The sequence below is a fragment of the Diceros bicornis genome, chromosome 33 (assembly GCF_020826845.1).
Source record: "Diceros bicornis minor isolate mBicDic1 chromosome 33, mDicBic1.mat.cur, whole genome shotgun sequence".
Taxonomy (NCBI): Eukaryota; Metazoa; Chordata; class Mammalia; order Perissodactyla; family Rhinocerotidae; genus Diceros; species Diceros bicornis.
Genome location: NC_080772.1, coordinates 9,729,764 through 9,751,122, shown reverse-complemented (window position 1 = coordinate 9,751,122; position 21,359 = coordinate 9,729,764). Strand labels below are relative to the sequence as shown.

Sequence of the window (21,359 nt, the reverse complement as noted above, 5' to 3'; positions counted from 1 at the left end):
GACACTGCCGAATGTCCCCTGATGAAAGCCGCATGGCAGGAAATCTGATGTTTTAATTACTGGTAATGACCTTGAATATTGATGTTTTCTGTTACAGGTGGAGCTGAACAAAATGCTTTGTTAGTCACCAGTGAAAGATAGGTTTAATATCCCATTATAAAATTTAAGGCACGGCCCGAAGTCTTGTCCAATGGATGTCTGTCTGCCTGTACACACACACACAGACTCACAAAGACACACACATAGACCTGGTGTTTGTTGGAATAGATCCAGAAACTTTTTATGAGACAATCATCACCCTGACTCTATACTTAAATATAAACTTATCTCATGAGCTAAAGCTAGAAGAAACAGTAAGAATGATCTATTCCATCTATCTATTAATCTATCTGTTCGATTCTATCTATTCTATCCGCCTCTTATGAGGAAAGTAAGGATCAAAGAAGTCAAACCAAGATTAGTTATTAATAGATTTTATTTTCACTGAAGGTCACAAAAAAAACTCTTTTAAAAGTATATTGTAAACAGAATAGAGAGCCCAGAAACAGACCCACAGAAATACAGTCAGCTGATCTTTGACAAAAGAGCAAAGGCAATTCAATGGAGAAATGATAGTCTTCATAAATGATGCTGGAACAACTAACTGGACATCCACATGCAAAAAAATAATAATAATAATTAATCTAGACCCAGATCTTACATCTTTTATAAAAATTAACTCAAAATGGATAACAGAACTAAATGCAAAATGCAAAACTATAAAACTCCTAGAAGATAACAGAAGAGAAAATCTAGATGACCTTGGGTTTGGTGATGATTTTTAGATACAATTTCAAAAGCATAATCCATGAAAGAAAAAAATTGGTAAGTTAGATTTCGTTAAAATTAAAAACTTCTGCTCTGCAAAGACATGGTTAAGAAAATGAAAAGACAAGCCACAGACTGGGAGAAAATCTTTGCAAAACACAAATAAAGGACTGGTATCCAAAATATACAAAGAAAAATTAACAATAAGAAAACAACCCAATTAAAAAATGAGCAAAAGGGGCCGGCCCGGTGGTGCAAGCTGTTAAGTGCATGCACTCTGCTTCAGCAGCCCGGGGTTCGCAGGTTCGGATCACGGGCGCGCACCGACGCACCGCTTGGTAAGCCATGCTCTGGCGGCGTCCCATATAAAGTAGAGGAAGATGAGCACAGATGTTAGCCCAGGGCCAGTCTTCCTCAAGAAAAAAGGGGAGGATTGGCATTGAATGTTAGCTCAGGGCTAGTCCTCCTCACAAAAAAAAAAAAAAATGAGCAAAAGATCTGAACAGACACTTCACCAAAGAAGATATGCAAAAGGCAAGCAAGCATATAAAAAGATGCTAAATATCATATGTCATGAGGGAATTGCAAATTAAAACAATAATGAGATATACCATTGCACACCTATTGGAATGGCAAAAATCCAAAATAGTAACAACACCAAATGCTGACAAAGAGGTGGAATGACAGAAACTCTCATTCATTGCTGGGGGAATATAAAATGGTACAGCCACTTTGGATGATAGCTTGGCAGTTTCTTACAAAACTAAATATACTCTTAACATACAATTCAGTAATCGTACTCCTTGGTATTTACCCAAATGAATTGAAAACTTAAGTTTACACAAAACCTGTATATGGATGTTTATAGCAGCTTTATGCAAAATTGCCAAAACTTGGGACCAAGATGTCATTCAGTAGGTGAAGGGATAAATAAACTGTGGTACATCCATACAATAGAATATTATTCATCGATAAAAGGAAATGAGATATCAAGTCACAAAAAGACATGGAGGAAACATACGCATATTGCTAAGTGAAAGAAGCCGATATAAAAAGGTCACAAAGTTTATGATTCCAAGGATATGACACTCTGGAAAAGGCAAAACTATGGAAACAGTAAAGAGATCAGGGGTTGCCAGGAGCTCAGGGGAGGGAGGGATGAGTAAGTGGAGCACAGGGGATTTTTAGGGCAGTGAACCATTCTGTATGACACTGTAATGGTGGACATATGACATTATACATTTGTCAAAACCCACAGAGTGAACCGTAAGAAAACTGTGGACTTTCCTTAATAATGTATCAATATTGGCTCATCAATCATAACAAATGTACCACACTAATGAAGATGTTAATAACTAGGGGAAACTGGGGGCGCAGGGGGTGCTATATGTGAAACTCTGTACTTTCCACTCAATTTTTCTGTAAACCTAAAACTTCTCTAAAAGATAAAGTCTATTAATTGTTTTAAAAAGTATCTTGTGACAGAATAGGCACCAATCCACATACTTCTAAGTCAGTATTTCAGAAAACGGATCCTCAATTTTGAAAAGACTATTGCCTTAAAATATTTCTGCTTTGAAAAGTTTCACACACCCACATAATGTGCTCCTTGTTAACACCTAATATTCTTTACAATTATCAAGGGCAAGCTGTTACCTGCTCTGCCTTAATAATTACGATATAAAATACAACAGAATTTCATTAAATCTTCTTGGCTGAATTCCCAAACTTCTACAATTTTAGCTTGAGAAAATAACTGGCAAGAGCTGGGAGATCTATTAATGTTTAATAATGAAGTCGTCATTGTTAACATTATGCCTGTAGCCATTTATGATAAATGAAAGGTACAACTGAACTAGACCTATAAAAATGGCAAGGCAAAGTACATCTGATAATGCAGCCCTGAGTTTACGCATATATGTTTGCATAGTGAACAGGCTTTTATCAGCAATTAATAATCCTGCAGAACCACCACTGTCAACCAATAGTTCATTAAGTCAATTAATTAAAAACAGCACAAGTAGCAGGTACATAAACTATATGGTACCATTCAGGGGACTACTGTAGAGCCAGCGAAATTGAGGATAAGGAAGTGGTTGGATCCAGTTTGTAAAACTGGATAGGGGGCATTAGGAAGATGGGGTAGGAGTCTGCTGTTTTATGTTAACAGTTTTTAATTGTTTTGGTTTTTAAATTATGTACAAGTATCACCTTGAAAGTGATAAGAATTAATTTTTTAAAGTTGGCTAGGGGGCCAGCACCGTGGCTTAGCGGTTAAGTGCACACGCTCCACTACTGGCAGCCCGGGTTCGGACCCCGGGCGCGCACCAACACACCGCTTCTCCAGCCATGCTGATGCCGCATCCCACATACAGCAACTAGAAGGATGTGCAACTATGACATACAACTATCTACTGGGGCTTTGGGGAGAAAAAGGGAAAAAAAGGAGGAGGATTGGCAATAGATGTTAGTTCAGAGCCGGTCTTCCTCAGCAAAAAGAGGAGGATTAGCATGGATGTTAGCTCAGGGCTGATCTTCCTCACACACAAAAAAACAAATAAATAAAAAATAAAAAAAATAAAATACTTCTTTAAAAATAAATAAATAAAGTTGGCTAAAAGAATTATGTAACTAAATAAAAAATGTTTACAATGTAATTTTCTTTAAAAAAGCAAGATAAAAAGTTTTATATACATTATGATATATGTAGAAAAAAGTTTGGGAAGGAATATTAAAATCAAAATGAAAATAAAAACACTTTTATGCTTCTATGGTGGGTCAGTTTTTATTTTTCTGCTTCTCCATTGCCAAAATGATTACAACCAGCTACAGTGTTTTACTTTTATAAAAATACAGTTGTAAAATTGAAAATCAAACAGTGAGCCACTTATTTATACCAGGCATCCCCACCTAGGGTGGCCTCTTCAACTTTCCCATTAACTGGGGACAAACTGCCCCTCCAGGTGATGTTTGTGTCCTGCTGCAATGCCTTGACATCACAGCCAGCCTCAGCTTCCCCAGACACGAATGGGGTAATAATAGCACTCACCAGCATGGAGTTGTGGTAGAGTTGAATGTATTCAAGGGGGACAAAAGCACAGAGAGCCCTTCCTCCTCAGGGCCTGTGGTCAAGTATGATGGTTAAAAGCCAGGCAGAGATTCTAACCTGGAAGACCAGAGGTCACAGGGCCAACATTTTAAACACAAAAGAAGTAAGGTGGAACGAGGATTGGAAACGGTTCTTTGGACTAAGCTTGAAGACAAAGCAGTGACTTATCAAGTGTAGTGTAAGATACCAGCAGTGGACTGGAGAGGGTCACTTTACACTCACGCCAGGAGTTTGAAAGTGAAAAAGAGGAAACTGGAGGCCATGGCTGCGTCCAAAGTTACTCTCTTAAAATGGGTATGGCCAAGGACTGTCATAAGATTGAAGACAAGAAAAAGATGGTAGAGAACAAGTCTTTACCACGATTCCCAAACGGTGTGTTGAGGCACCCCAGGGCGCCACAGCAAACTCATGGGGCACCTGGGGATATTTCAGATTTTAAAGGGCAACACAATGACATCTATTGGACACCATGAGAACTATTAGCTCAAGGTAGTTCAGTTTCAACATTAGATTGTGTTGTATTCCTTTCAACAACCTCCTATCTGTGCAAAACTGGGTTTTCTGTGGTTGCTGTGATAAAAAGCAAGTATCACATAAAAATAAACATGGAACAGGAAGTGAGGATGGTGGTGTCCAAATATGATTTCAAGAGTTGAGAAGCTGTGTTGCACAGGTATACACGTCGCATTAGTGCATAATCATGTTCATTTAAGAATAACATAGAAATATTACTTTTTTGTTTTCAATATATGTGTATTATTTTTTCAAATGGTACTAAGTTGCTATGACAGACACGTATTAAGTTGTTTGGACCTAACTATGTAATAAATGGAACTCTTCAGTGTTTCCTCTGCTCTAGGACTGCCATGAGAAAATTACCAAGACACTCAGGGTGCTGTGAACCAAGAATGTTTGGGAACCAGAGAGCCTGTAGTTTTAAAAAGTGAACAGCAACAGATAGCGGGTTAGGACAGGGCACATGGGTGCTGTCAGCTTGAGCAGTGAGGCAGAAAGACTGCAGCGGGTGGGGTCACCAGCCAGGCACCCCCATGGGGAGGAGACAAGGTCTCCTGGCACTAGGAACCCACCCCATCTACCTTTCACACTGCCAGCACTGCTGTGAGGAGAAACAGCTGATGCTCAGCAAGTATTAATACTGTGAGGATGCCCCCAGTTTGTTTCAGAAAATGTTAAATCACTTAAACAGCATGACAGATATTCTATTGTAGTTCCATTTTTCTTAGTGTAAAGTTCTCCTTTTTCTCACCATCCCAGTCACCCAGGCTCAAAACCTCCATCATCTTTGCAACCTCCGTGTCACATTTTATTCATGAGAATCAACTTTCCATCAAGCCCTGTCAGTTTCACAATATAATGTGCTTGGTTTCTAGGCTTAGGAAAAGGCATGGACCAGATAAATAGTGTCTTCTGACGCATTTTCCCTGCACGAGTCTTTTTTCTCTACCACACCCTCCATGACATCAACTACTCAAAGGTGTAACTATTCTGGATTGCTGTAGCTGCCTTCTGCTAGTCCCTACGGCATCAGTCTCTCCCCTACTCTTTGCTCAACATTGTGAATTATATTTTCATCATGTCACTTCATAGTCAAAATTCTTCAAACTGCCTTCTATTATGGACCTGATTAAATGAGTTAATACATACACATACACAGAACCAAGCTTTAAAATTGTGATGTCCTCTCATCCATCCCCTTCCTGCCCACTTCTCTATTTACGTTTCCCCACAGCAGTATTACAAGAATGTAGATGACAGATCTATTTTACCATCTGTCCATCTCTGCTCATGTGAATGTGAGCCCACGAGAGCAGGGATTTTGTCAGTTCTGTACACAGTCATATTGCCAGTGCAGACAACAGGCACTTGTAAATGCTCTATAAATATCTGTAGAATAGAGTACCCAGTAGAATAAATGCTCAATAAATGTTAGATGTTATTTTTACTATTATACCATCACCTCTAATACTGCTATCAAAACCACTACTTGCCAATAGGATAAAATCCCAAATATTCAACTTGCCCCTCACAGCCGCTCACAGCCTGGCCCCAATCCACCTTGCCATCACCTGTGTTGCTCCAATCACAGGACTCCAGCCACAGACACTTGTATTTATTGACACGGCGGCATCATCCTTTGCATCTTGCCTCTTAACCGTTTAGGCACATCCTACCTATCCTCCAAAGCCTAATCCAAACCCAATCTTGCCTACCTCCTTCATCCTTCTCTCCCTCTGATTTCTTCTCTCCATAATCAATTTGGAACTTAGTCACAAGCCCCAGGACATCTCTTACAATGCTATTTTATGTTATTATGTAACTCTTGAATTGTCTATCTGGCAATGTGTGTCCGGCTCGCTCCTCAACTAGACTGCAAACTCTGAGGGCAGATACTATCTTTTCTGCCTCTTTGTGGACCACTCTGCCTCCGCCACCAAAACATACACAGTACCAGTACCCAGCTACCAAGCCAGCAACAAAACACCATTTGTTGAATTAAAGTTGAACTTAGGAATCCCACGGACTATCTTTTGCAGTCACAAGCAATTCTACAAGTAGAACCCATTATCTTTACTAGCCACAATCTATCTGGTGTATAATAGATGATCAAAAAATGTTAGTTCCCAAAAAATTGTTTTAGTTTCAGACATATCTAGACCATGACAACAACCAAAATGCCCCTATTAACTGAGAATCTGTGATCATTCAAAGAATTTGGGCTGAAAATGTCTGCTTTAAAAAAATAATTTTCCCAAAATGAAGTAGCAAAGGGCTTTAAGATGAGGAAATTTGGGTCCAACCTGGTTCCTCTATTTATTAATAGCCATATAAACATCAGCAAGTTACTCAATCAAACTTCGTTTTACTCATCTGTAAAATGTAGATAATACTCCTTTTCTCAATGGTTACTGTGAGGATTAAATGAAACAGCATATGTTAAATGCTTTACCCAAAACAAGTGAATAACGAGTAACTTCCCGTTGTCCCTGCTTATCCCCCAAAACAAGGAGAGCCAGATTATAGTGATATTATTATACTTAAGTGAAGAAAGGCTCATGTGACCTCTTGCACAACCAAAATTGTTAAATAAAAATTGCTAAGGAGCCTTTATGCGTGTGAATTTCACTAACAACTAAAGCAGTACGATTCTCACAGCTCTGCAGATAATTTCTCATGACCTCCCCCCGCCCCTCTCTACCCTGATCCTAGCCCTCCATCCACTTTCCTGACATTTAAGTGGTCCAGATTTCAGACTTTCCCCAACCCACGCTGGGCTGCCCACAATTAATCTGTGAAATCATTTTACTGTATTGACGGGCCACACTCACACATTTGGCAGGAAAATTAGTTCTGTATTTGCAGATACTTCTTTTTCAATCGGCTTTGAGCTTTTTCTCTGATTTTGTCACCAAGCGAGTAAAAAATGAAGAATTCTATTTTTTGGCCTCAAGGCATGCTAAATTGAAGGACAAAGGAGACAACGGAGCACAGAGCGAGGACACAGGACAGTCAGCCAGGTCCTTCGTTTTCCCAGGCGTACGCTGAATTGGATAGCTGCCCCTCACCAGCTTCTCTGCCAGAAGAGCCACGTTCCAGGCCTCACACTCAGCCGGCGTGGACTCAGCTCTTATCCAGACGGGCGGGTTCTCTCCCCCATCACTGCCTCTTTGCCTCTTGGACGCCTCCCGGGCCAGCCCCACGCTGAGCAGGAAAGGACTCACGACAGGCCATTAGGGTTCAAGCAGCCCAGGAGGAGGAAGTTAGTTGTTCCCACGGGCCTGGGTTTTTCTTTTTGTGGGTGTGTTTTCTCTTTCTGAAACCAGGAAGCTAAATTTGCCTAATGGTTAAACCCAAAAGGATTACAGATTCTTTCTTCAAGAATCCACAGAGGCCTGTCGTCCACCCCTCTGGGTTTAGTCAGTCCATTTCTGAACGACCCTGACAGAGGGAGGCTTTCCAGTCTCCGCAGTGAAGCCTATTCCATTCCATTATTTTTACGAAAAGTACTGTATTAACAGATCATCCATATTTAAGTTTCCCACTCTTCTCACCAAAACCGTGAAAGTGAAAACACTAAATTATATCTCAATTTCCTAAAAAGACAAATATCAAAATGTCATTTCCCCTCCTCTATTTCTTTCTCCTCTTTTAACTAAACTCCTTTTAGGTTCACACTCTCACACACTCACATCCTTCACATTTCCGCTAACTAGCCTTGAAGGCCCAGCCAGTTCTGCTTTCCTTGCAATCACTGAGATCCTCTTTCTCGCCTATCACTTTTGCTAAAAATATGTTCTTCCTTGGTAACATACCCAACATTCAACAGCCCTGCCAGCCACAGATGTCTTCCTAATGTCTTCCTTTGCCGTTGAAGCCACCTCTGCTGGTTTTAACCTCTAGACAGGTGGAGAATCCTTGCCACAGCCTGCGTACCCCAACAAGGGAACCTGTGCGAGTTGCTCAGAGTCTCCACACACTCGCCTATGGTTGTGTTTGTCAGAGAACTGTGGCCACAGGCTGAGTTTGAAACTCAAGCTACCGGTCGACTTTGGGAAGTTACTGAACTTCCCAGCCTCAGTTGACTCATTTGGAAAATGAGGATAGTGCCACCTACCCCACTGTAAGGATTGATGGAGATAATAATACTCCCAGAGCACCCAGCAAGCATGCAATCCAGGACGGCTCTTGTCAGTGTCACTTATGTGTGGTTACCTACAAATGCCTTATTATTCCTTAATAATTCTTTCTAGATTTGTCATTCTTAATTCTTTTAAATATTTTCAGCTGCACTGGATATAGCAATACATTCTGTATTTGTTCTATCAACGTATAAGGCCATGATTCTTAACCTTGGCTGCACATTAGAACAACCTGGGGGCTTTTAAGAAAAATACATGTGCTACGGCTCTACCCCAGACCAGTTATATCAGAATCTCTGGGGGTTAGGCCTGGGCATAAGTATTTTAAAATCTCCCCAGGTAAAGAAGTAAATATAAGACATCTAGGTGGTGGTAAGTGCAATGAAGAAAAAGCAGGGTACCAGGAGAGGGAGGGATGGGATGGTTGGTCAGCAAGGCCTGTGTGAGCAGATCATGCTCAAGGGGAGGCCTCCGTGGGAGGAAACAGCCACGCACTCTCACATCTGGATCAGAGACAGAGCTGTGAGTGGGCTGAGCTGAGACCGCATCGGCGGCTGGTGATCCGAGAGTCGCTGCTGTCCCCAGACCACCCTGGTTCCTTCCCACTGCCATTTTGCTTGCTCAGCTCTTCCTTTAATTCTGTGCAATTTTGTGCAATACTTCAGCTTCCTTCCAATAATTCCCCATTTTTGCTTAAGCTGGCCAGAGGAGGTTTCCAGAGAAACCCAAATAACTTCTACTAACACAACAGGTTATTTCGTTTAAATTAGTCTCATTTGTGTAGTCATATTTGACAAACATGGAACTTCAAATCAGGAAACTGGGGGGCATCTATTACAGCCCCTACCATTGAGTATCCCAAATATATTCCTTGACTTTTCTGGGCCTACATTTTCTCCTCACTTATAAAACAAAGGGGTCAAACTAAATACCCACCTCTTCCAGCTCAAATTCTACACATCTATGAATCTGGGATCATTTTCACTTGTTGAACATATTATAAGAGAGACACTGGAGGCATAAATACATGCAAGACATGGCCCTCTCCTCAAGGAGCTGAGTATCTTGTGTCTTCAAGTTAATGGAGGATAATTACCCAGTGCGGGCATTTTTAGGGAACTCTTTTCCTTTCCTTCTTTCTTTAGTTCATGTCACCAGCTCATCAGCACCAGCCTCCCCTTCCCCACTCCCTCAACTTCACAAGTTTGACAAAAGATTATTAGTGTATCCAGTATCCAAAAACTTTTAAAAGAGCAGTTTCAAAATTATAACTCTCCTTGACCTCAATAATCACCCCAAATTAACAGAAACCTGATTTTTTATTTTTCTGTCCAGTGCAACATACATCCCCCCCCACACACACACACACAGAGGCAGCATTTCATTATTCTGCACAGTCTGAAGAGCAGTGTTATCATTCCCACATTTCTAGGATACAGCGAGACAGAGGTCGGTTTGTGCTCCTCTCTCAGGGTGGGGGCATGGTAAAATCCAGCACTTGCTGAGGGATTGATATCTTCCTTCACATCTGCTGCTCAGGAATCATCATCAAAGACAGGATACCCATCTAGAACAATTGTAAATATACGTCTCCATTGCTCTATGATCTACATTTTGCACACACCCTTCCAGGGTGGTATCATGTTTGGAAATCCGGAGTAAATCTTTCAAAATCACCTGAAATACTCTGCAAAGTCCAGAAGAAGTAGAAAGGTTAGTCTTAGAAGCTCTATTTTTACATGAGAAAATAGGACTGTGTAACAGCCTACAATGGGAAACACAAACTCAACACTTTCAATTTATTCACGTTAAAAGCACACAAATGTTGAACACGTCCAATGTTTCTCTCCAGTATTGTCCCCTTTCTCCCCTCAAAAACCAAAGTAAAATGTTTCTTTAGAAGCAGTACTTCTTTAGCCAATGATCAACTCGATAAATTTTTTTCTGAAGACTTGGTTAACAAATGGAGTATCCCAAGAAATAATTTACCATAAAGTGGAATCACGAAATTGACTTACTCAAAGTTCTATATTTTCCTGAACCTAAGATACCACTGATTTTTATATCATTATTTTATGTACTGTTAAAAAAAAGAAAGAGGATGGCTACTCTTTAAATATTAAGATGCCATTAACTATGATTTCAGAGGAATTACAATGTAAAAGTATGCGTGTCGTAAAGCTCATGAAGTACCTGTGTAAGCATACACGTTTACTGAATATCCATCCCTTATTTTAGAGATCATAAGCTCTGTTCCGTTTTATCCTTAAATGCCTTTTTTTTTCTTGGCATTGCTGCTTCATATTCTTTTTGGGGAGAATTTAATTATTATTAAATTAAGTTTTTGTTTTTGTTTTTATGAGGAAGAGTCCCCCTGAGCTAACATCTGTGTGAACTTCCTCTATTTTGTATGTGGGTCGCCACCACAGCATGGCCGCCGACAAGTGGTGTAGGTCTGCGCCCAGGAACTGCACCCAGGCCGCCGAAGCAGAGCATGCCAAACTAAACCGCTAGGCCATAGGGCTGGCCCCTTAGTGAACTTGAGCAAGAAGCAGGTCTATCTTTTTTTTCCCACCTAATGGTGAAAGTGAGTAGTATCTGAAAAGCCTGGGGTGTGGTTTACGTACGGTTACTGCATTATCATCATCTCTATCCATGCTGAACTTGTTTTCCAATTTGAACCTAGACAGTAGCTGATAAAAGCTAACATCTAATTAACACTTACTGTGTACCTGGTACTATGGCAAGCACTATACACGGATTGTTTCATTCAATCCTTAGAATAATCTTTCAGATATTATTATTATCCCCATTTAATGGAGGAGAAAGTTGAGGCTTAGAGAGATAAAGCAACTTTTCCAAGGTGGGACAGAGGCAGTAAGCAATGGACCAGAGATGGGATGCATCTCTTGCATAAGCATCACTTGCTGTTCAAGGGATATTACGAAAAAACCCCGAGTCCACACTTCAGGCTGCACAGTGAACATGAGGACCGCTGTCCACTGCTGCCCACCTCAGAATGGCTGCACACTGAGAACGGGGTGTGGGCTGGCCTTCAGATGCCAACAGGGGGAGGGTTTCTTAGTGGGTGGCATGAACTGTTGAAGCAGAGAAAGGGCCACATGGGAGAGACTGGAAGAAGGCTGCAGGAGCAAGGAGTAATTACAGAATATACGTGTGAAAGTTGAGGGCAGAAAAGGGCAGACACAAATATCTATGCGGGAAATGTTACCATCTCCTCTTGATGCTTTACAGAAAAGCAAAGAAACGAAATTTTTGAGCTGGAGAAGACCGAAGAGGTTGTCTAGACCAGCAACCTCAGCATGTCCTGGGAACGGGTTAGAAACGCAAATTCTCAGGCCCCACCCCAGACCGGCGGAATCACTCTTTGGGGCTGGAGCCAGCAATTTGGGTTTGAGCAAACTCTCCAGGGAATTCTCATGCCTGCTAAAGTTTCAGAATCACTGATTAACTAGTCCAACCTCCTTATCTTACAGACAAGACAGTGACGCCCAAGGTCCAGCAACATGGACGTGGAGAACTGAAAAAACCAGAATCCCAGCCTTCAGGATCTTAGTCCAGAACCTAAAATACTTCAGTGTTTGGTTCTGATTTCACAGAATTATCAAGTTTCAAAGAATTTCAATTTAATAAAATATATTTAAACAAACAATAGTTAATATAAGAAAATCTGGATATCACGGGCTCGAGGATATCCAGAATTGCAGAATGTAAGTTCACTAAAGGTCAGACAAAGAACAATAAGCACTGTAATAGGGAAAGCAGGCAGCATCCAGCTCTAGAATGCCAGCGAGTGCGCAGCCACAACGCAGCATGACGGAAACGGAAATAAAGAACACATTTCCAAAGAGAAGAATGGAGAATAGATAAGGCTTTAAGGCAGAGTGTGGCTTCAGTCATCAACTCACGGTTAGTTAATATAAGTATTATAAAATGTAACTTTTCACCTAATTAACAAACCAATTTGTACTCTCCCGGTCTAATTGGATATTACTAAATTATCCTAATTCAAAGCACGTGAAACCCCAGGCACACAAACAGACAGCAAAGAGCCGATTTCAAGTTTAGCTGGCCCTGAATCCCACCTGAAACAAATCCATTAGCAGTGTTCACCTTTTCTGCATTTGTTTGAAACTTGGCTCCACTGTTGCAAACAAAATGAACATGGACAGGGAGAGTTAAAAGAATAGCAACTTCCTTGATCTTTCTTATTTTACCAAGTAGATAAATCTGCTGGATTTTGTTCTGAAATAGTTTTCTCATGTCTGGAAGGGGAGAGTGAGGCTGGTCAGAAGGAGGGACAAGGAACACAACCACCTTATCTATTGTCTGGATTCCCATCAAAGTCCCTGGAAAGAAGGCCTCAGAGAACGAGCCCACAGCTTGGGCTAGCCGTTGGCGCGCATGCAGATAGCTGGAAGGGCTGTGGTCTAACCAGAGTCCCTGGTCGCAGCAGCTGATCAGGCCTGATCCACCCACACAGTCCCTTCCTGAGCTCCAAAGGAACTGAACACTTCTCACATTAGGCACTAAGAACATTCTCTCTTTTTCTTCTTTCACTCTCACTTTAAGGGAGGATTTGCACTCAAAGTACAGGGTCGTCTCAGCATATTTCGTGTTAGAAATGTACCATGTTTATAGGGAACAGCAGGGCTGGCCTCCTGACGGCACATTCAGTGCTCCCCCATTCCCCTCCGAAGCCGTTCCGGAATCCCACTTGCTCCCTTCAGAGCCCTATCGTACCTCACAGAGCTGCACAAAAACTCTCCGACCTGGCTTTCCCTTCTCTTGCTTTCCCATTCCCACTCCATTCCTGTCTCCCACACACATGCACACACACACACACACACACACACACACACACCACCACCATTCTCCATGCTGCACACTGCTGTTCCAGTTATCTTTCCAAAAACAACTGTGATTCTCTCTCCCCTGTTTCCTCGTTCCTCATACAATAGAGCTTGGCAAGAACTCTCTTCACAAGAATCTACCTTCCTGGTATTATAAGCCGCCCATCTCATTCCAACCCATCCTATAGAGCAGCCACATGGAAAGCCAATACCCTAAGGCTTTCATACCTCTTCCCTGCCTTCAAACCTGCTTCCTTCCTGGAATACCCCCACCCTACCAGCAGCCTCCTTCTTCTTTCAAATGACCCATTTCAAAGACCACATCCTGTGTGAAACACTGCCCTGACCTCCAAGCAGAACTGCACCTCTCTCCTCCCATGGCCCCACCTATTTCAGGTAGAGCACTTGTTTCACTTCTAATTCCACTTACTTAGTATCGTCAGTGCCCAGGATGCTTGCTGCCAAGCCCATTAGAAGACACTCAAGAAACTTTGCTGATTTAACTAATAAAATAATTTATGTGCAATTAGTTCTCCTCCAGCCTCTCAAAAGGCTCTTCACTCATGCCTTTAATGCAGTTGGAATTCAACCATCACAACCTGAATCCTTTCACTCAAGCCCGTGTATTCTAGACTTGCCAGTTCACAAGAATGACTGGGCAATTTGTTAAGAATGCAGATTCTTGGGCCCCGCACTTGGCAGCCCTCTGGATTGGAACCCATATGGAAGCTGCAGGCATTTGTAGCAAGCAATACAGGTAATTCTTATACTGATTTGACTCAAGTGACACTTTGTCACCTAGTAAAATGTGAGTACCTCTCTAAAGAGAGCCACACAGTAAACTTTGTTAACTATTTACACCTTAATGTGAATTTTTGGTAAAATTCTTTACTAAAAGATTTTTTTTTTGTTTTTTTGATGAGGAAGATCGGCACTGAGCTAACCTCTGTTGCCAATCTTCCTCTTTTTTCTTGAGGAAGATGGTCCCTGAGCTAACTAAAGCTCAGGGAACAGCAGGGAACAGCAGGAGGCCAGCCCTGCTGTTCCCTATAAACATGGTACATTTCTAACACGAAATATGCTGAGACAACCCTATACTTTGAGTGCAAATCCTCCCTTAAAGTGAGAGTGAAAGAAGAAAAAGAGAGAATGTTCTTAGTGCCTAATGTGAGAAGTGTTCAGTTCCTTTGGAGCTCAGGAAGAGACTGTGTGGGTGGATCAGGCCTGATCAGCTGATAACTGTGGCCATCTTTATTTTGCATGTGGGATGCCTGGCACAGCATGGCTTGATGAGTGGTGTGTAGGTCCGCGCCTGGGATCCGAACCCACGAACCCTGGGCCGCCGAAGCAGAGTGTGTGAACTTAACCACTATGCCACTGGGCGGGCCCCAACTACTAAAAGATTTTAATAAAAGGGGTGGAGAAAAAAAAAAAACCATCATGGACTACATCCAGTTTTGATTTTTGCAAAATATTCTCTGGATCTGAGGCCATTTTACATCCAAACTCTCTATAATCAAAATACTTATCTAATAAAATGGCTTCAATAGGCAGATCTCCCACTAACTATACTACACACTTGATTTGCAATTATTAATATCAGTAATTCTTCTAATGGTTAAAATGCTGATAATATCAGATTTAGATTTAATTATGGAATTTCACTATTACATAAGAATAAAGTCAAGATGAATAAACTTTTTACACAAGGGCCATTTTAAAAGAAATTATATTTGCAGTCCATTTTTAAAAAGATATATCTTTTTAATCAGGAAATATAATATCATAACTGTGCTTATGTACTCTTGTTTTTTCCTCATAATAAAAGAATTTCTTATTTGGGCTAAAATTTCAGAAAATACTTAAGTGCAGCCCTCGTAGGGTCTAACTGTAATGCTGGATTTTATGAATGTTGTGACTGAGACATTTTTGAGCCTGGTCTATCTTGTCTGTCCTTGACTGCACACATAACCACCTCATTGCAAAAACTGTTTGTTTCATTATGCCTATCAATGCACCCTTAAAGACACATTGCAAAAGCGGCACACAGAAATCTGTTACACAACGAAATAGAAATATTCTTCAGTCCAATTCCTATGAAGTATATTTATTTTTCCCACCATTTCTCTCAGCAGCAGCCTCGCTGGGGTTTAAAGCTTCATTTAGAAAGTAGCTTGTCCCAGTCACATTGTGTTCGGAATTGCTCCTCTCTCCTTCCACTTGAGCAGAGAAACACCAGATGGGGGAGAGGGAAGGGAGAAGGCGGGAAGGGATGGGAATGGAGGGTGTAACAAACCACGATGATTTTTAGCTCACTCAGAATCAAGCTTCCACACTCCACTTCATGTTGTCTCTACCCTCCAATAAGACTTGTCCACATCACGATACCCGCGCGACCCACTCCTCCCAGCTTCTCCATCGCAGTACAGGGCACCCTCAGGTTTCGAGGTTGAAAGCCAAGAAGTTATCCTGGATTCCTCTTTTTCTCACTCCCCAAATCCAATTCACCAGCAAAGTCTTTCAATCAACACGCACAACCTTTCCCCAATCTGACCCCTCCTCAGCTCCACCACCACGGCCTCCTGCACAGGTGACCCAAATGCCAGATAAAATACAGGACACCCAGTTACACTGGGATTTCACATATACAGCAAATCATTTTTTAGTATAAGTATGTCCCAAATATTGCATGAGACATATTTACACTAAAAAATTATTTATTGCTTACCTGAAATTTAAGTTTAATCTGGCATCCTGTATTTTTTTCCCTAATCTGGCAACCCTATCTGCCCCCAAATTCCCCACACAGCCAAATCTTTATTGATTAAAACCCTCCCACAGCTTTCTTCAAAATTTAAAATAAAATTTCAGTTTTTTACCAAGGCCTTCAGGGCCCTTGGTTGGAGAAGGCGGGAGAGGCTGGAGATGGCCCTCTGCTTGCCTCTGGCTTCAGCCACCGGGGCTTGCTTTCTTCTCAGCAGACACCCAAGCTCATCCCCACCTCAGGACCTTTGCACTTGCTCTCCCCTCTGCCTAGAACCCTCTCCCCCTCCTTGTCTTCCACATCATTCAGATCACCGCTCAGAGATCGCCGCCCCCCACCTGCCCCAGCCAACCTAACTAACGTAGCACCCCTCACCATCCACATGCCCTCGATCTCATTACTCAGTCTTATTTTCCTCAGGGCCCTTCATCCAACCTGAAAATATTTAAGAGTCTATTGTCTTTTTGTGCCCAGTAGCAATGCATGTACCATTAGAGTAGAGCCTTGTCTCCTGTTCACTGTCTCCAGAGCACCTAGAACGGAATCTGGCATTTAATAGTCCCTCAATATCCATCTGCTGATGAATGAATGAGTTTCCCATCCGTAAAATGCGATTTCCTTAAATTCTAAGCAGTCTTCACTTTTGCATGTTCAACTTTATAATGTGAACATCCCTAAACAACCTTTCCTGCCCCCAATTCAGACTTTTTCCCACCAAGCAGCAAATGCACATTTCCACCTGTTGCATGGTGGTGCTGCCCGCCCCTTCAAGTTCAGTCATCAGGAGTGGCCGCCCCTCCAAGTTCAGTCATCAGGAGTGGTGTCTGAGTCTGTACAAGGTGGTAGTTGGTGCAGTTACACGAGTGTTTCATTTAAACTTTGTAATTTTAAACCTTTAGTAGAAAGCCAAAACACCAAGGTGTTGATATGAATACTATAAAAAGCAGAGATGCTATAAACCTAATTCAACTGCAACAAGATGAAAATCATAAGGTAGGCTGAAAGCAAGGACTCTTTAGCCGTAAGCAAAACACTCTTTTTGATGTAAACTGGTAGCCTTATTGTGAAGAAATGCATAAAATTAGAGGCAAGGATGAAATGCTGAACATATACTGACAATTATGTCTAAATGGGAATGTGCAATTAGAAAGGGTACAAATTGTTTAGCTGTCTGGGAATGGAAGCCCTTATCACATATAACTATTTTTGGCCTTCAGGCTTAGGAGAGGAAGAAGGGGCTGCCTGGGGGCCGTCTGTGGCTACAAAGCAATGTGGCTAGGTCCTTAAATGGCAGCATATGATAATCCCTCTCGTTATTTCATCATCCTCCTTATTCTTGGAAACTGTTGGGGTTTCTGAAAAAGAAAAACCTGAAGTTTTAGTTTTACCTCTTATGAGCTGCTAGGAGAATAAAACGTTTGCAGTGGTCACCCAGGATAAAGTGTTGTGTTGTTTAGATAGACAATTCGAAGGCAGGACAGGAAACCACAGGGCACAGGAGAGAGGGAAGTGCCTAAGTCATGGCATTGGGGTGGCAGGCCATAAGCTGACTCCAGCAAGAAGGAAGAAAAGAGACAAAACACACACGTTAAATAGAAGCAAATAGATCCAGGAAGTCATAGTCGATGCTCCCCATTTCAGGATTCTAAATTCTTAGGTAGTTTCTTTAATCATTTTACAGATATAGTTGCAAAAACTATGGGCACATATTTTCTTTAAGAAAAGCTTGAAAATGTCCCAAGCCATGTTCTGACATTGGGACCACTTGGCGTTCAGCACACGTTCCTGAAAGTCTTCCTTACATGGATACGAGGGAACAGAGGATGAGCAAGACAGTCCCTCAGCAGTTCAGGGAATAGGGAGAACCAGGCAAATCAGCGCTAATGCCGATGAGACGCAACAGGGGCCGTCATAGAGACATGTTCAACACGTTCTCGGGCCACAGAAAAGAGGAGGCAGCCCTGAGTGTCGGAGTTGCTTCACACATGCACCAGGTTAACATCTCAGTTATAGGTTAACTGGAACTCACCATATGACATTATTTTTAGTTTACTTTTCTTATTGAGGCAAAATTTATATCTAGTGATCTGGAGACGGATGGCAGTGATGGTTGCAGAACAATGTGAATGTACTTAATGCCATACAGTACATTTAAAAAGGTTTAAGATGGTAAATGTTACATTACATATACAGCCGTCCCTCGGTATCTGCAGGGAAATTGGTTTCAGGACCCCCAGGGAACCACAATCCACAGATACACAAGTCCCTTATATAAAATAGTTTAGTATTTGCATATAACCTACATCCTCCTATACACTTTAAATCATCTCTAGATTACTGATAATACAATGCAAATAGTTGTTGTGTTATACCGTTTAGGGAATAGTGACGGAGGGAAAGTCGTACGTGTTCACTACGGACGCAGCCACCGGAGGCCTTCTGATCGGCGGTTGGCTGAACCTGCGGATGCCGAACCCGCGGATACGGAGGGCTGACCACATTTTACCACAACACAAAAAAATCAAAAAATAAATTTTGATTTTCCACCAAAAAAATCATTTACATTGCAATGCACAGATCTTAAATGCTGTATGAGATCAGTTTTGATATACGTCTCTATCCACATACCACCTTCCAAAGCACGATACAGCACATTCCCATCACCCCAGACAGGCCCCTTGTGTCCCCCTCTAAGTCCCTCTCCCCATGATGACTGTTCTTGAACTTCATACAAACGAAATCATACAGTGTGTATTTCTTTCTGTCTGACTTATTTCCCTTAATATAATGTTTTTGAGATTCAACCAGTCAATGCATGTATCAGTATCTTTTTTTTGTCTGAGTGGTATCCCATTTTATGAACATATCATCCAAATTTATTGAAGTACTCCTCTGATAATGGATATTTGAGATGTTTCCAGGATTTTTAGTTTTTTTATATACATATATTGTAGGAAAAGCTGCTATATACATCATTGCACACGTCTTTTTGTGGACATATGTTTCCATTTCTCTCGTGTAAAAACCTAGGAGTGGAACTGCCCGGTTGTGAGGCAGATGTATGTTGACTTTATAAGAAACTGCCCAAGTGTTTCCTGCACTGGCCGTACCATCTTACACGCCAGTCTCCCCACATCCTCGCCAGCATTTTAGTACGTCAGTCTTTTTTTCACTGACGCACAAAGAGGAAAATGACTCTCGGACAGGGTTACTGGTATCCCAGAGGGCTGCTCCTTCTCCCTCAGGCGGGAGTACACCTCTGGCTCAGCTGGAGTTTAAACGGGGTTCCCTTCATTTCTTTCCTTTTCTTTTTTAACAAAGCACTTTCAGATACTCTTTCACAACCAATCCTGACAAGGAATTCTATCGGATGGCAAAACAGCAGCTCAGAGATGAGGGACTTTGCCCAGAGTTCACAGGGCAGACCTCACCATCCCAGTCCCCTGACTACACAGCTGCCCCATTTCTGAGCATATCAGTTGACCTATGGTATGTACAAAAACAAACACAGTACTGAGTGATGAGTTATGATGGACTCTGCTACATCATGCTTTCCTACCACATACTTCTTTCTCACTCAGGGGTTGCTTTGAGAGACCCTCGCTTTGCTGAAGTCAAGACAACGGGCAACCCTCAGAACTGCCAGAGCCATGTTCCGGGGAGAGGGGAGCGGGCCCCTCGCACATGGGAGATCCTCTGAGCCTCAATGTGAAGTCCCCAGAGCGAGGGAAGCTCTCTGTACCTCACACAGCTTACAACAGCCAAGACAATGCTGGTGCAGTGAGTAAGGCTGGCCCAACAAGTGGCGTGTCCGTGTCCCACTCCAGATGCTTCTCAAGTGTGTAGGGGAGACTCAGGGGAGCAAGCGCTGTAACCCCAGGAAAACTATCCACCCTCCCAACTGGTGCGCATTGTGGTCACCTTTCCTCAAGCGGGGACCTTAACGTAGCTTTTCCAGCTAGGTAGCTATTCTGGGCACATCTCAGCACTCCAGGACATCTGACCCTGAGGTGAGAACTGGCCAGATATTAACAGGACCACTCTAATTCACAGATCTGAACATTTTTTATGATAGCCCAAAGATTCTGCTATGGCTGGATCTAGTGAAATCATTCTCAACCTTGGTACACAAGCAGATCTCGAGCACAGCTCTAAACGTACTGATACCTGGGTCCCCCAATATTCCCATTTAATTGGTGGGGTATAGCTTGGGCATGGGAAGGTTTAAATGCTTCCCATTGATTCTAATGAGCAACCAGAGTTGAGAACCACTAGAGAAAACCCTGCACTACAACCTCACCTGCTTTTGAAAGAGAAATTCACAGTCCAATAATGTTGAGAACCTTATCAAATACTGAACTCCACGTCAGAATTAAAATCATAACAATGGAAATGCCACGGATGGCTTAACTTCAGGCATCCTGCTGGTTAACGGCTGCAGTAATTACTCCATATGGCATTACAATTCATGCCCTTATTCAAGAGCAGGGAGTGGAATTTATCCACTGCCAACCTAACCCCATACCTGAACTCAAAACAAAAAAAATGCTCAGAAAAAAAAGCTCTGATTGATAAATAGAGCCCACAATTGCAAATACATTTGCTGGTGTGCAGTAAAGTTGAATTCATATCATATTTTTGCTTCTGTGAACTTTATTTTTGCTCTATAAACATGATAGCCAAGAGAGGAAAGTTATTTAGTTTTGAATTTTGTTACACTATAGCCAAAAAGAAAATGGTAGTATTTACAAAGTATTAGCTTTGCGGTATATTTTCTAAAAAACATAATTTACTTATACTAATATCAGATTTATCTATTATAAAACTATCTCTATCATTTTCCTTTATTTCAGGAGTTATTCTATCTTATGTTTATAATCAACTTTCAGAGAACAAATATTTTTATGATTGATAAAACAATGCTACTTCATTGAGGTTTAAAACCTCAAGATCTACGTAAAGGACAAAGACTTTCAATCTACATAAACAAACCACAGTCAGGCTCATCATAAATAGATGATAAACCACTTCCAATAAACTCCAATGTATTCAGATTAGACTCTCACAGAAATAAAGAGAACGTACAACGAAGAAGAGCTTTTCAGGAAACAATTTATCCCGAGATCTTAAAGGTGAAACTTAGAACA

General features: G+C 41.6%; 1 protein-coding gene across 3 annotated transcripts in view; it reads right to left on the bottom strand.

The window, feature by feature from the left end:
- The window catches only part of LYN (LYN proto-oncogene, Src family tyrosine kinase), a 113,771-nt gene that overhangs the window by 73,990 nt on the left and 18,422 nt on the right, over nucleotides 1–21,359 (bottom strand). Inside the window, exon 1 of one of the 3 annotated variants that reach the window (XM_058528723.1) lies at nucleotides 7,501–7,635. The exons of the other annotated variants lie outside the window; for them this stretch is intronic. The gene's annotated coding sequence lies outside the window, so the exon portion shown is untranslated. Of the gene's footprint in view, nucleotides 1–7,500; nucleotides 7,636–21,359 lie in introns of those variants that run through there. 3 annotated transcript variants of the gene reach the window in all.